Source organism: Podarcis cretensis, assembly GCF_951804945.1.
Source record: "Podarcis cretensis genome assembly, chromosome: 4".
Classification (NCBI taxonomy): domain Eukaryota; kingdom Metazoa; phylum Chordata; class Lepidosauria; order Squamata; family Lacertidae; genus Podarcis; species Podarcis cretensis.
The window spans coordinates 26684347-26697214 of NC_137173.1; the positions used below are offsets into that span (position 1 = coordinate 26684347).

The following is a 12868-nucleotide window of genomic DNA, read 5'->3' on the forward strand; positions in this document are numbered from 1 at the left end:
TATATTAACAGATTCATAAGTCTTTGGGAATTAATACACATTCTGTTGCCAAAGATAAACAAAACACATATTCGGTTTATTAAGCGTACTGCAAACGGTCATCCTAGAATTTGTTTCTTGGTCTTAAGCTTTGAAATGTTAACTTTAAAATAGTTTTTTTTAGTACAGTCTTAGTCCTTAATGTACTCAAAAGCACTTAATAGCATAAAACAAGCCTGCTGGCTCAGTCCAGTGACACCTCTAGTCTAGCATTCTGCTCTCACAGTGACCAGATGCTGATGGGAAGCCCCAAACAGGACTAGAGAACACAGCATTCTTCCCACCTGTGAATCCCAGCAACAGTACTAACCATTCTGGCTGGGAGTCTCTGATAGCCTTCCCTTCTATGAATTTGTCTAATCCTCTTGTAAACAGGCCCCAATTAATTGATGATGGCAACAAATAAACAACAAGCTAGCAATCTTGTTAACCGAGTTAGTCAATGTTTTTATTTTATATGGGCAGAAATAAATCATTCCTGTTACTAGTATCTTAAAATTATAATCGGTAATAAAGCTCTGTACATATATTTAAAAACAAGGCAGTCCCTTGGTTAGGGTCTAATAAGGCTCAACACAGAAGGAAAAATGAATGGGGAAGGAAGAGGGAAGCCAGCATGCTGACATGGGTATTTACTTGTTTTTAATCATTCTATCCTGCATTTCATCCACTAGAGCAGGCTAACCTGTGGCATTTTAGATGTGGATTACAGCTCCCGTCAGCCTCAACCATCTGGAATAGTGGGAGTTGTAGTCCAACAACAACTGGAAGGTTTCATTGCAGGAGGTTGGACTATAGATCACCCCTGGAGTCCCTTCCAACTCTACAATTCTATGATTCTAGGTTGGCTACCCTTGCAGTAGGGGAACTCAAAAGTGTTAACCAAGAAGAGATAGAAAATGTAGTGGTTGTTTTAGAACAACACCACCACTACAGTAATTGACTGCATTAGGAATGGTTTATTGGTCCAGCCTTCTCTCTTAAAGAGCCAGGTCTTCAGCAGGTGCCAGAAGACACATAGCAGCATATCATTACTACACAGCATCCACTTGACAGCCAATAATATCCTGTTCCTTTTTCTCCTGCTGATCTTGGTCAAGGAGACCCAAAGCAGGACCTTGGATGTTGAACGGAGAGTGTGGGAAGATGTTATGAAAGGAAAGCTCAGATTTATCTCAGGGGAGGCACAAAAAAGTGAGAATAATTTTTAATAGTGTTGGAGAGACAATAGGGTCTTGAGGTCAAATCTTTCAGCACTAATGTTAAAATGAAAATATAAAAGAACAGGCAAGAAAAAACAACCTCTTTCACAAGGTGAAGATGATCTGGAAATATGAAGGTAGGAATCAGCACTGCATTCGTTTTAGGTGTTAAGAACGTAAGATACCGCTGGATCAGGCCAATCGCCCCTCTAGTCCAACATCCTATTCTCACAGTGGCCAACCTGATGCCTGTGAGAAACCTGCGAGCAGGATCTGAGTATGTCTCCTGTGGTCTGCAGCAACTGGTATCTGGAAAGGCTGAGTGCCTGTATCCAGAGTTCCTTGTATTAAAATGGGAAAACCCTCCATATAGGTTTGTGCAGGCTTTGTGTATGTCTTTGTCTGTTAGTGCAGTTCCATATCCCATTAAAGCATAGGGAGAAACCGCTTGCAGATGACAGAACTCCACGCATTTGTGGGGGTCCTGGGCCAGATCACTGGGTCAATCAAAGCTTTCCAAAAATATTTAATAGGTTACCCTAGGAATGAGAGCCTCTGGCTCGCAATGCATTGCATATGCAGTTTGCTTGCTGTCCCAGTATAACAGATACTCTGTAGTTTAAGGCCGGCTTAATCTATTTTAACTAGTTGCTTTTATCAAGCTAATTCTGAAGCATGTGGATTACCTGCTTTCGAACACAAGCTGTACTGTAGGAGAATGTGTTTGATTCAGCATGTTGCTTTGTGTTTTTCCCTTTTCCCTGAGTTGGTAGGAATTTCCAGGACCAGCTATTTGCAGGCCATTTCCCATTTACAAGACTAAATTCTGAAGCCCTATGGTGTTCATAATAACTATTTGTAAAAAATAATGAATATGCAAGCAGGATATGTATATACACGAAACAAAGTATAATTACTAATACATAAGATGAGCATGAGAGATCAGGCAAGCACCCAGACAAATGGAGCTAGACTTTAAAGACAGAGCAGGAAAACCTTTATCAACATGAGGGCCATGTTCCCTTCTTGGCAAGTGGTGGGAGGGGCAAAAGTGAGCAAAGCAATGAATGTGAAATTAATGAATTGGTATACCACCAAATACTACAATATAAAACTGTGGTGTTCAACAATATATACAATACAATATACTTTATAAAACAATATACAACAGTGCATACAGTAACATATAAAGCACCATACCAGAAGGCTGCAGTTGATGCAAAACAGTGGCTAAACTGCTTATGGGGCCAAATTACCACCAACATGTGAGACCTTACGGATGAGATTTGCACTGGCTGCCAATCTGCTACCTGGGCAAGTTCAATATGTTGGCACTGACATAATAATGCCCTGTAGAGCTCAGAACCAGGTTACTTGAGAGACCATGTTATCCCTTATATATCCAGGAGGTCGCTGGTCTAATCCACGATTGATGCATTCCAAAATGGGTTCAGTATGGTTCCACCAGCACATATCAGTCACAGCAACTCGCTGATCACTGTTGTCCTCAGCAACTTTGGCGTGTTTGGAGATGCCAGCTAAGCAGTGTTCGAATTCACAAAAGTGAACACGCAGGACTAAATGGCTTTTGTATGAAGCAGAAACACAGCTGCGCTGTAAATGGAAGAGGCTATTAAAGGTAAAATATCTCCATCAAGTTGCCATTTGCAGGTTTCTCTCCACCCCCCCCCCCCCCACCAACTTATAAATAGATCTCATGTATTTATCTTCCTGGGATTTGTCTTTAAAAGGAAAAAAGCAGGGCGGAGGTGTCGGTAGAATGGAGGTCATAGAAATATAGTTCCTTTTTATTTCCTGCCTGGGATGTCAAATAGAATCTTCAGGCAGGTGGTTGAATTCACAGACTCTTTAAAAGGGAATATATCGGTCCGAGGAAGACATTGCTTAAGGAAGGGGGGGCGGGTAGCTGTCAGCGAAACCCTGACAACATCAGCTGCTTGCTAGCAGAGAGGCAAGCTAATCATGGCAACTTTTTCCCCCTTTTTCTTTTTTTTCTTTTTTGCAGACATGCAGCTGTCCAAGCAATAAGGTAAACGAGACTTCGCCGCAGAACTCTAAATAGGAGAGCCTGAACTATAGAACCATCCTCCTCCAATTCCTTGGTAATACACGGTTTGGGGCCTGACTGGGTGGTCTTAAGTCCATTGCCACAGTGGCTACGGAGGGTTGATACCAATCAAGGCCTCCGCAGCTGAGACCCCGGGTGACCTGCGCCAGCGGCTTCCACCCACCCCCCGCACCCCCTTCACCCCTTCCTTGCAGGCCCCCCATTTCGCTCATTTGTGTGCGGGATGCTTTTCCTGCTTTTATTTATGGGATTACATAAATGAGCCATTAAAAATGTAAATCTTCAGAACAGTTGAATCTGAAAGATTTATGCAATCAAGGACAGGGCAGTACAGTAGAAGAAAGTGCCCCCACCCCCAAACTAGCCGCCCTGTGCCAGAGTATTCTGACTACACGGACAATAGGAGGTTAAGGGAGAGAATAACAGAAGAAGGCAAGGGGGTTGGGGGGGGGAGGAAGGAAACAAACTATCTCGCCATTGTAACCGTCACTGGCACCAAGGGGAAGATTAGGGTTTGGTGGGTTTCCCTACCCCCACCCCCACCCCCGTTCTTTTCTTTTTAAAAGCATGTTAGGACAATAATGATGAGCTATTATAAGTGACAAAGGAAGACCATCCCACTCTCCTCCTCACAGTGCAGGTGTCAATACAATCAAGCTTAAACACAGAACTGAGTTTGGGGTGGGGGGGAATGAAGATTATTCCGTTTCCCCCTGCAAGCCATTTTTTAACTCTTTAATATCTATTGCAAGCTACCAGAACCCCCCACCCTCACAGATATGAAAAGAAGCACAGCTATTTTTCAAGCCAGCTATTCGACCCCACGCTTGCCGCCACTACCAATAGTGATGGTTGGAAACTTCATTTGCTGAGCTTTGTCCAGTGTTACTCCTGGACGGTGGTACAGACTTTCAAGCGCTTTGCTTAAGGTCAAAATGGTGGGCTTGCCGATCAGAAGGTCGGCGGTTCGAATCCCTGTGATGGGGTGAGCTCCCGTTGCTCGGTCCCTGCTCCTGCCAACCTAGCAGTTCGAAAGCATGTCAAAGTGCAAGTAGATAAATAGGTACCACTCTGGCAGGAAGGTAAACGGTGTTTCTGTGCGCTGCTCTGGTTCGCCAGAAGCGGCTTAGTCATGCTGGCCACATGACCCGGAAGCTGTACACCGGCTCCCTTGGCCAATAAAGTGAGATGAGTGCCGCAACCCCAGAGTCGGCCACGACTGGACCTAGTGGTCAGGGGCCCCTTTACCTTTAACAAGGAAGATGGCTCAGCTTGATCACCTGTCAATAGGATAAAAGGATGGCTGTGCTTGTCTGTCATCTGTGTTTGTCTGCCTGCCCCGCCCCTGCCAGGTATCTCTAATGTGTAAAATGGGCCCAGTTAGATGATGATCTGCAGCAGTGCAACCGAACACCTTCATCTGCCCCAGATCTGCACATCAGAGTGCCTTTAACTGCCCCAGTTAACTGCAACAAAACACGTATCTCCCACTGTACCCTTCCAATAGTTTGACTTCACCCCCAAAAGCACACTCGTCTATTGTCTCCCAAGATCATGGGCAGGCAAACTAAAGCCTGGGGCCGGATCCGGCCCAATTGCCTTCTAAATGGGGCCTGCGGATGGTCCGGGAATCAGCATGTTTTTACATGAGTAGAATGTGTCCTTTTATTTAAAATGCATCTCTGGGTTATTTGTGGGGCCTGCCTGGTGTTTTTACATGAGTAGAATGTGTGCTTTTATTTAAAATGCATCTCCGGGTTATTTATGGGGCATAGGAATTCGTTCATTTTTTTTTCTTTCCAAAATATAGTCCGGGCTCCCACAAGGTCTGAGGGGCAGTGGACTGGCTCCCTGCTGAAAAGGTTTGCTGACCCCTGCCCAAGATAGATGGATGCCAACAACAGATGATAATAATTATAATACTAACAACACCAGTAACACGCTAGAACCGAAATAGCATAAAAAATAAACAAGGATTCCCTAAACTTTCAGTCTCATTGAATAAAATGTCCACTCCCTTCAATGCTCTCATATTTCCCATTTGTTCCAGTGGAACATGCATAAGCAAACTTCTTTCTGGTTTGTGGCCAGGAGAGTCGCCATGTTTGGCTGGAGTTCACAGTTCTATGGTCAAATAGAGTGACCTGTGAATGTCCCAAGCTAGTCCAGTGTAGAGGGTTGGAGAAATGATTTCCAGTTCTTTGTTTGTGTGGACAGGAGGGTTATTTTACAAATAACAGCACTTAGACCCTCATCCAGTAGCCTCCTCATTTATGGAAGATACATTGCAAATGTTCTGATCTGAAGATCCTCTCTCACAACAGTGGGCTGTATACACATGAGGGTGTTCTCACCAAAACAGGTGAAAGGCATACCTCAAATGAGGACAATAGAGAGCACTGATTAGCATAATATTTGCATGTTATAATTTATGGGTGATATGCAAACAAATATACTCAAAGTAGACCTATTGAAATTAATGGACCTAACTTATTTGGGTTCAATAATTTCTCTGGGTCTAACTCTGAATAAAACGGAGCTACTCCCACCCTATGATAGGGATTCACCTAACATCCACCATCAATGGAAACCCTATGGCATGACTTCTGCTTGTGAAATGGGGCTTTCCCCTCACCCTCCCTCTCTCACAGAGTTCTCTCTAGCAACTTTAGAGGAAAACGCTGTGAACCTCAGCTCCTATCACATGGGTAGGCAAACTAAGGCCCGGGGGCCAGATGCGGCCCAATCGCCTTCTCAATCCAGCCTGCGGATGGTTCGGGAATCAGCGTATTTTTACATGAGTAGAATGTATGCTTTTATTTAAAATGCATCTCTGGGTTATTTGTGGGGCCCTCCTGGTGTTTTTACATGAGTAGAATATATGCTTTTATTTAAAATGCATCTCTGGGTTATTTGTGCAGCATAGGAATTCGTTCATTCCTGCCCCCCCAAATATAGTCTGTCCCCCCACAAGGTCTGAGGGACAGTGGACCGGCCCCCTGCTGAAAACGTTTGCTGATCCCTGTCCTATTATGTGCCTATCTAGCACAGGGACAGTCTCAGATTTACAGAAGCCATCCTGGTTTATGATTTGATCCCGGATTGTCCTGTTTTTCCTTAGGACGTCCCTATTTTCATCAGAGAAATGTGGGAGGGTATGGAGTTATTTGATGAATCAGCCGTCTGAAGGCAATCCTGTATAGGGAAGTTTTTTTAATGTTCAGTGTTTTATTATGTTTTTATATATGTTGGAAGCTGCCCAGGGTGGCTGGGGCAACCGATTTAGACAGACGGGGTATAAATAGTAAAATGACGATGATGATGATGATGATGGAATAAGATGTCCTTAGTTTTATCAGAGAAATGTTAGAGGGTATGCATTTCTTTCTTTCTTTCTTTCTTTCTTTCTTTCTTTCTTTCTTTCTTTCAATGTAAATTACTTGATTTCCCAAATAAAGCTATTTCCATCCCTAAAGTGTGTAGCTAACTATACACACAAAGCTAGATATCGTGCATGGTGCCTAAAGCAGGGCGGCGAGAGAAGACGGAGAAATAGCAGCAAACAACGCAAAATAATGACTATGAATTCAAAAGTGAAAATGAATAGGGTCTGCCTCATTCATAAATGTCATATGAGGCTTTGGTTTAAAAGGCAAGCCTGTCATCCCGGGGAGAGCAGCTGTTGTTATGCTGAACAAAATGGATACAAATGGGTATTATTTTAAACCGAAATGCTTTAATTTCAGACTTAACAAGCACACTGTGCTCGTGGTAACCTTGTGTCCTGCAAGCCATGATCTCCAGTAGATGGCTTGATTGCACAGGAAATCAAAATTCACTGGCTCTGGCCTAGAAAGCCAAAAAAAGAGAAGAAGAAACTTCCAACAAAAACAAAACAAAAAAACACTCCCCCCCCCACAACACACTGGCAATGTTTGAGTTACTATGGCAATCGCAAAATAGGAAAGCCTTTTCTTCTTTTCCCATCTCTGCGTGCAGCCACAGACTGCTCCTGAATGGCTCACATCTGCAAAAAGTTTTAACACGGTCCTCAAATAAAGAAAAGCGTCCCCAAAATGGGCACTGACCCGTCTCGAAAAATGTTGCAAATTTTACACGCGGGGATCGGGGAGCTGTTGCCACTTCGCACAGGTTATGTCATAATGCGAACAAAAAGCTTATAAAAGCAGACGAGGGCTTTTGGCTGTCAAATATGGAGAGGGGATTGTGGGGTGAGGGGGGGGGGAGAGAAGTAGAAGTAAATGACAGCCTTTAATGCAGATGTAAGGAGAAAAGTCAAAGATGGGTGACAGAAAGTTGCCGGTCAATGAATGAAGTGGGGGGGGGGGAGTGAATTTTCAAACACAAAAACTAGACAAAAGGGTAAAATACAATAAAAATCTAGCTATAGAGAATTACTGGGGGTAAAAGCCTCTAAGAGAAAAAAAGGGGTGGTCATTCCCTAGACCTTAGCATTAGAACGTATGTGAAATCAACATGTGCTGCTTTGGAATAGGGCTTCCAAGACCGAAATAAAAGATCAACCTAATCTTTGACCTGTCAAAGTTATGGTTTTTCTTTTTTAAATGACATTTCTTGCCCACTTCACACAAGCCTTATTAGACTGCAGATCATGCAGCTGAAGTTTTCCCTCTCCCTCTAAAGCGAACAGGACTTTTCATTAGGACGGAGCATCTCTGAAGTTCTTCCATTTTTCTACCTTAAGCTTGAGACACGTTTATTTGAGCTGAAACGGATATTGACTACGTTGCAGGAAACTTGTGAGGTTGCCAAAGTGCAGAAAGCTATTATTTGAGCATTAAATATGAATCTGCACCCGGGCTCCTCATCAAATTTTGTTTTGTCAAACACTGCCTAACATTGTGGTATCTAAGCAACTTGGCACCAGTGGAATTTTTCATTTTCTTTTTGGTCATTTTGTGAGAAAGGCAGAGGATCCCTAATTTAAATCTTGATTTCTATAAACCCTCCATAGTTTCCTAAGCATAATCAAAGGGGTTTGTAGTCTTGACAGTCACAGTCAACTGAGGAAGATTTTAATGTGTGGCGAGGCATTTAAATAGAGTGAACAGCCCACAGGAAAAAGTCCAAAGAACTCCATTAAAAGTGAGACTGCATTATACATTCATCGACTCTTGTTCTTTTCTGGGGGGTGTTTTAGTATGAAGAGGAAGGGACAATGGAAGACAATGGCTCTACCTTATCAAAGTTCATTCATGCAGCCATTTCAAATACTTTTAACTGCTTGTCAATGGCACTTCCAAGACTCTGAGATTCTAAACATTCTGTCACATTTGTGTACTAACCACTTAAAGTTTTGCTAAAGCTTTTTGACCTAGACTGACTCTCCTTTATCTGGGTCAAAATGCAAGGCAAAGCTATTGTGCTAAATGGCCTTCATTAAATTCATTGATTTGACCTGTATTTTAAAGACCAAAAGGCAAATGGGATGGGAAGCTAAAGTGCCCATACAAAAACCTTCTTTAGGGTATTTTTCTGCCTCCTTGAACTATATAGCATTCAATGGGGAAAGGACATCTTCTGGCCATTGGAATTGTGAGTTATGTAGGGAGGAGGCAGTTTTTGTGCAATTCCTTGTGACATTTAGGGGGGAAATGATCATTCTTTCCTCAACCCTCTTCGGCCTGAGTAGCAAAAAACAGATTATGGTTGAAGGTCGTCATTTTTCGTGTTTATCCCTACTGCCAACAAAGTGCTACTTTGAGGCGAAGGTGGCCTCAAGAATAAGATTTGCCAGTTTATGCCAGACATTTATTCACCAATTACAGATCTATTATCAGGGGTTTTATTCATCTAGGATGCAATTCATCACTGGAATAAAAAGTGAACTCAAATCTCAGTACAAAATCAGACCCAGGCACTGTACACATATTTTATTTTACTATTCACTGAGGGTCCACCTATACTATACAGTATAAATACCATTTTAAATAGTCATAGTCCCCCCCCAAAGAATCCTGGGAACTGTAGTTCGCTAAGGGTGCATTGCTGAGATTTGTTAGGAGATTCCTATTCCAGACCCTCCAAGAACTCAGCTACATTAGTAAAGAAAAAGCGTTCAATATGCGTTATAACACTGCAACACCAGATGGTGCTGTGGAGTCCCGTCTTTCGCCAACGTGATTTCCCACTACATAAAAGGTTTATGAAGCGTTTCCCTGAAATGCTTTTTTGATGTGTCTAGATACAGCCCAAGTGTCCCTATTTTCCAGGGACAGTCCCAGATTTACAGAAGTCGTCCCAGTTTCTGATTTGATCCCAGAATGTCCCACTTTTCCTCAGGATGTCCCTATTTTCAATGGATAAATGTTGGCAGGTGTGATAGGACCAGGGCCTTGCAGAGCCAGGCAGAGGCCCGGGCCAGGTTGTTAATGTGCCCCCCTTTTTTTACCCTAGGGACAACTGAAGTCTTATAAATAAGTAAGTATATAAATATACTGATCGAGGTCCCCTTTGGAATCGGAGGCCCGGGCCAAGTGGCTCATATGCACACCCCCCCGGTCTGGGCTTGGATAGGACACCCTTATTTTCATTGGAGAAATGTTGGAGGGTATGGAATTATGTGACCCCTGAGCCAAGGAGATATAACCTTTAAAAAGGTAAAGGTACCCCTGCCCGTACGGGCCAGTCTTAACAGACGCTAGGGTTGTGCGCACATCTCACTCTAGAGGCCGGGAGCCAGCGCTGTCCACAGACAGCGGTCACGTGGCCGGGTCACATGGCCAGTTTGACGAAGCTGCTCCGGCGAACCGGCACCAGAGCAGCACACGGAAACGCCGTTTACCTTCCCGCTAGTAAGCGGTCCCTATTTATCTACTTGCACCCGGGGGTGCTTTTGAACTGCTAGGTTGGCAGGCGCTGGGATTGAGCAATGGGAGCGCACCCCGCCGCGGGGATTCGAACCGCCGACCATGTGATCGGCAAGTCCTAGGCGCTGAGGTTTTACCCACAGCGCCACCTGCATCCGATATAACCTTTAGAAGACATCTGAAGGCAGCCCTGTTTAGGGAAGTTTTTTTAATGTTTAATGTTTTATTTTGTTTTTATATATGTTGCCCAGAGTGACTGGAGCAACCCATTCAGATGGGCGGGGGTATTAACAACAACAACAACAACAACAACAACAACAACAACACAACAACAAGTCCCTATTTTCATCAGAGAAATGTTGAGGTTATGCTATTTCCATCACAGAGTTACAATTTCCTGAGAGGTTTAACAATCAATTTGCCATTCCAGTGAACTCTGAGAATTGTCGCTCTGTGCAGGGAGCAGGGGTTTCTTAACAACTCTCAGCAGTGCACCCTTAACAAACTAAAGTTCCCAGAATGGCTGCTTAAATTGGTGTGATACTGCTTTAAATGCCTTGTCCCACCCTCCAGCCCTAGGAGTCCTCGTAAGGGAGCTGTGCTTAGAGGAAGAACTGTGAGGGGAGAGACTTCCAGCCGTGCATCAGGCAAGGCCTTTTCCATCTGCCTACTTCGCTCTCCAGTCTCTGCTTCTCAGTTTGTATTGTATTATTTTAAGCACTGTGACTTGCCTTTGTTTTTATTGATTAGAAATTACTTATTGTAATTGTTAAGAGTGGATTACTGTTTAACTTTTATATGCTGATATTTAATATTCTATACTATTCTAATGGATTGTTGAATATTAATGTATTTGATATGATATAAGTTGCTTATTTTAAAGTTATGTTTTATTATCACATTTTTTAATTGGATTAGATTGTTATAAGGTGTACATTCTTTGTTTCTTCAGCTTGTAAACCTCCTTGGGTATAGTAAAATAGAAAGGCGGTATACAAATTAAATATGAAATGAAAAATGAAATAGTGCAGATTGGTCAACAGTTCATTTACTGCATCCTTAACCTGCCTTCCTTTAAGAAGCTCAGGGCAGTGTACATAAGTCTACCTCCACCTTTTCTCTTCACAACAACCCTATTAAGACAGGTGATGCCAAGAGAACCAGCACTGTTACAGGTGCGACACAATACTCATTCCACACTTGTCTATTGACATCAGGCATGTGCCGCTTTTGTGCTATTTTGGCACCTGCTTAAAACAGTTCTGTCTAGGCAACCCTGTTCAGACACATAGATGTTGACATGTTTTAATTTCTATTTAGTCTACTGTTAATTTAGATTATATTTTAAATGTTTGTTAATTACTTGTTTTTAACTGGGGTTTTTATATATAATTTTAATATTCATTGTAAACTGCCAAGAGGTTTATTACAATCAAGCAGCATATAAATTTTGTTAAATATAATAAATAGGTAATTTTAAATAGTGTCTGAGTGGCTATTTGGGTCCATACCTTCCCACTCCTAGGCTGTACGTTATGCCCTTAAAACACTCAAAGATTATTCTTTCCCTCAAAGAAGTTTGGGCACTGTAGTTTGCTCCTCACAGAGTTACAATTCCCAGCAACTCTCAACAAACTACAGTGCCCAGAATTCTTTGAGGGAAAGAATGAGCTGCAGACAGTATGAAGCCCTGGATTGACCAGATCTGGGACCCTCGCAACAGAGCACTCGCTTTGTGGGAAACTGTCTTATCCAGACTATTGGAATTTGTCCCTCTGAGCCAGTGTTTCCGACTCTAATTGGAAGCAGCTCTCTGAGGTCTCTGGCAGAAGCTTTTAACACACAGCCCCAGCTTGAAGGGGAAGCTGTTATTGTCTTTCCTGGTCAGGGGGCTGTTTGGGGTCTAATCTGCACGTATGGTGAACGCAATCACTCCAGAAGCTGTGGAGTGGAATGGGAGAAATACTTTGGTCAAGTAACTCTGGCTCATGACTGAAGTAGGCCTGAATGTCTGCCTTGAGGGAGACATCAGAAGCAGCAAACATCCAGTGGCACTGAACAGAGTTCCACCCTTGTCATCATTTTAATTTACTCATAATGTAATGCCATTTCTACAGCATTGCATTCTGGTCAGGGCTGGCACACCCATGAGGTGGGGCGAAGCAGCCCTGTGGGCACCTCGCCCACCCCACTTTCTCTGCCACTGGTGGGGAAGTGATGCTAGCACCAATTATGTAAAATAGACCCACATCTAGTTTTGCAAGCTTTCTGCGGCAGTCACTCAGTTTTAACATGTCAAACTACCGGCATGAACTGGGAGGAACGAAATAATGTTAAAAAAGAAATGTTTTTGGATTGCAGCTTCAGCATAGCTGTCAACTTACAGATTTGAAAATAAGGGACCAGCAGCCTCGAAAATAAGGGATCAGCAGCCAAAATAAGGGATTTTAGTCAACCAGCAGCCAAACGAAGCCTCAAGCGGTGGTTCCCACAGTGCAGCAACCCAGCAAAGGGGATGCAGCAAGGAAAACCACCATCACCTCTCCGCTGGGAAGCGCTGAGCAAAGGCGAGTCCCCAGGCAACGCGGCCGATTTGATTGGCACAAAGCATGCAAGCTCCACCCCCCCAGTCGTTCTTAGACTCCTTATTGGGTGAGCAACGCAGCTAAGCAACACAGTTGGAGCCT

General features: G+C 43.3%; 1 long non-coding RNA gene across 1 annotated transcript in view; it reads left to right on the top strand.

The window, feature by feature from the left end:
• Nucleotides 1–12868, top strand: part of LOC307215185 — a 371333-nt gene that overhangs the window by 120216 nt on the left and 238249 nt on the right. The gene's annotated exons all lie outside the window — the stretch shown is intronic.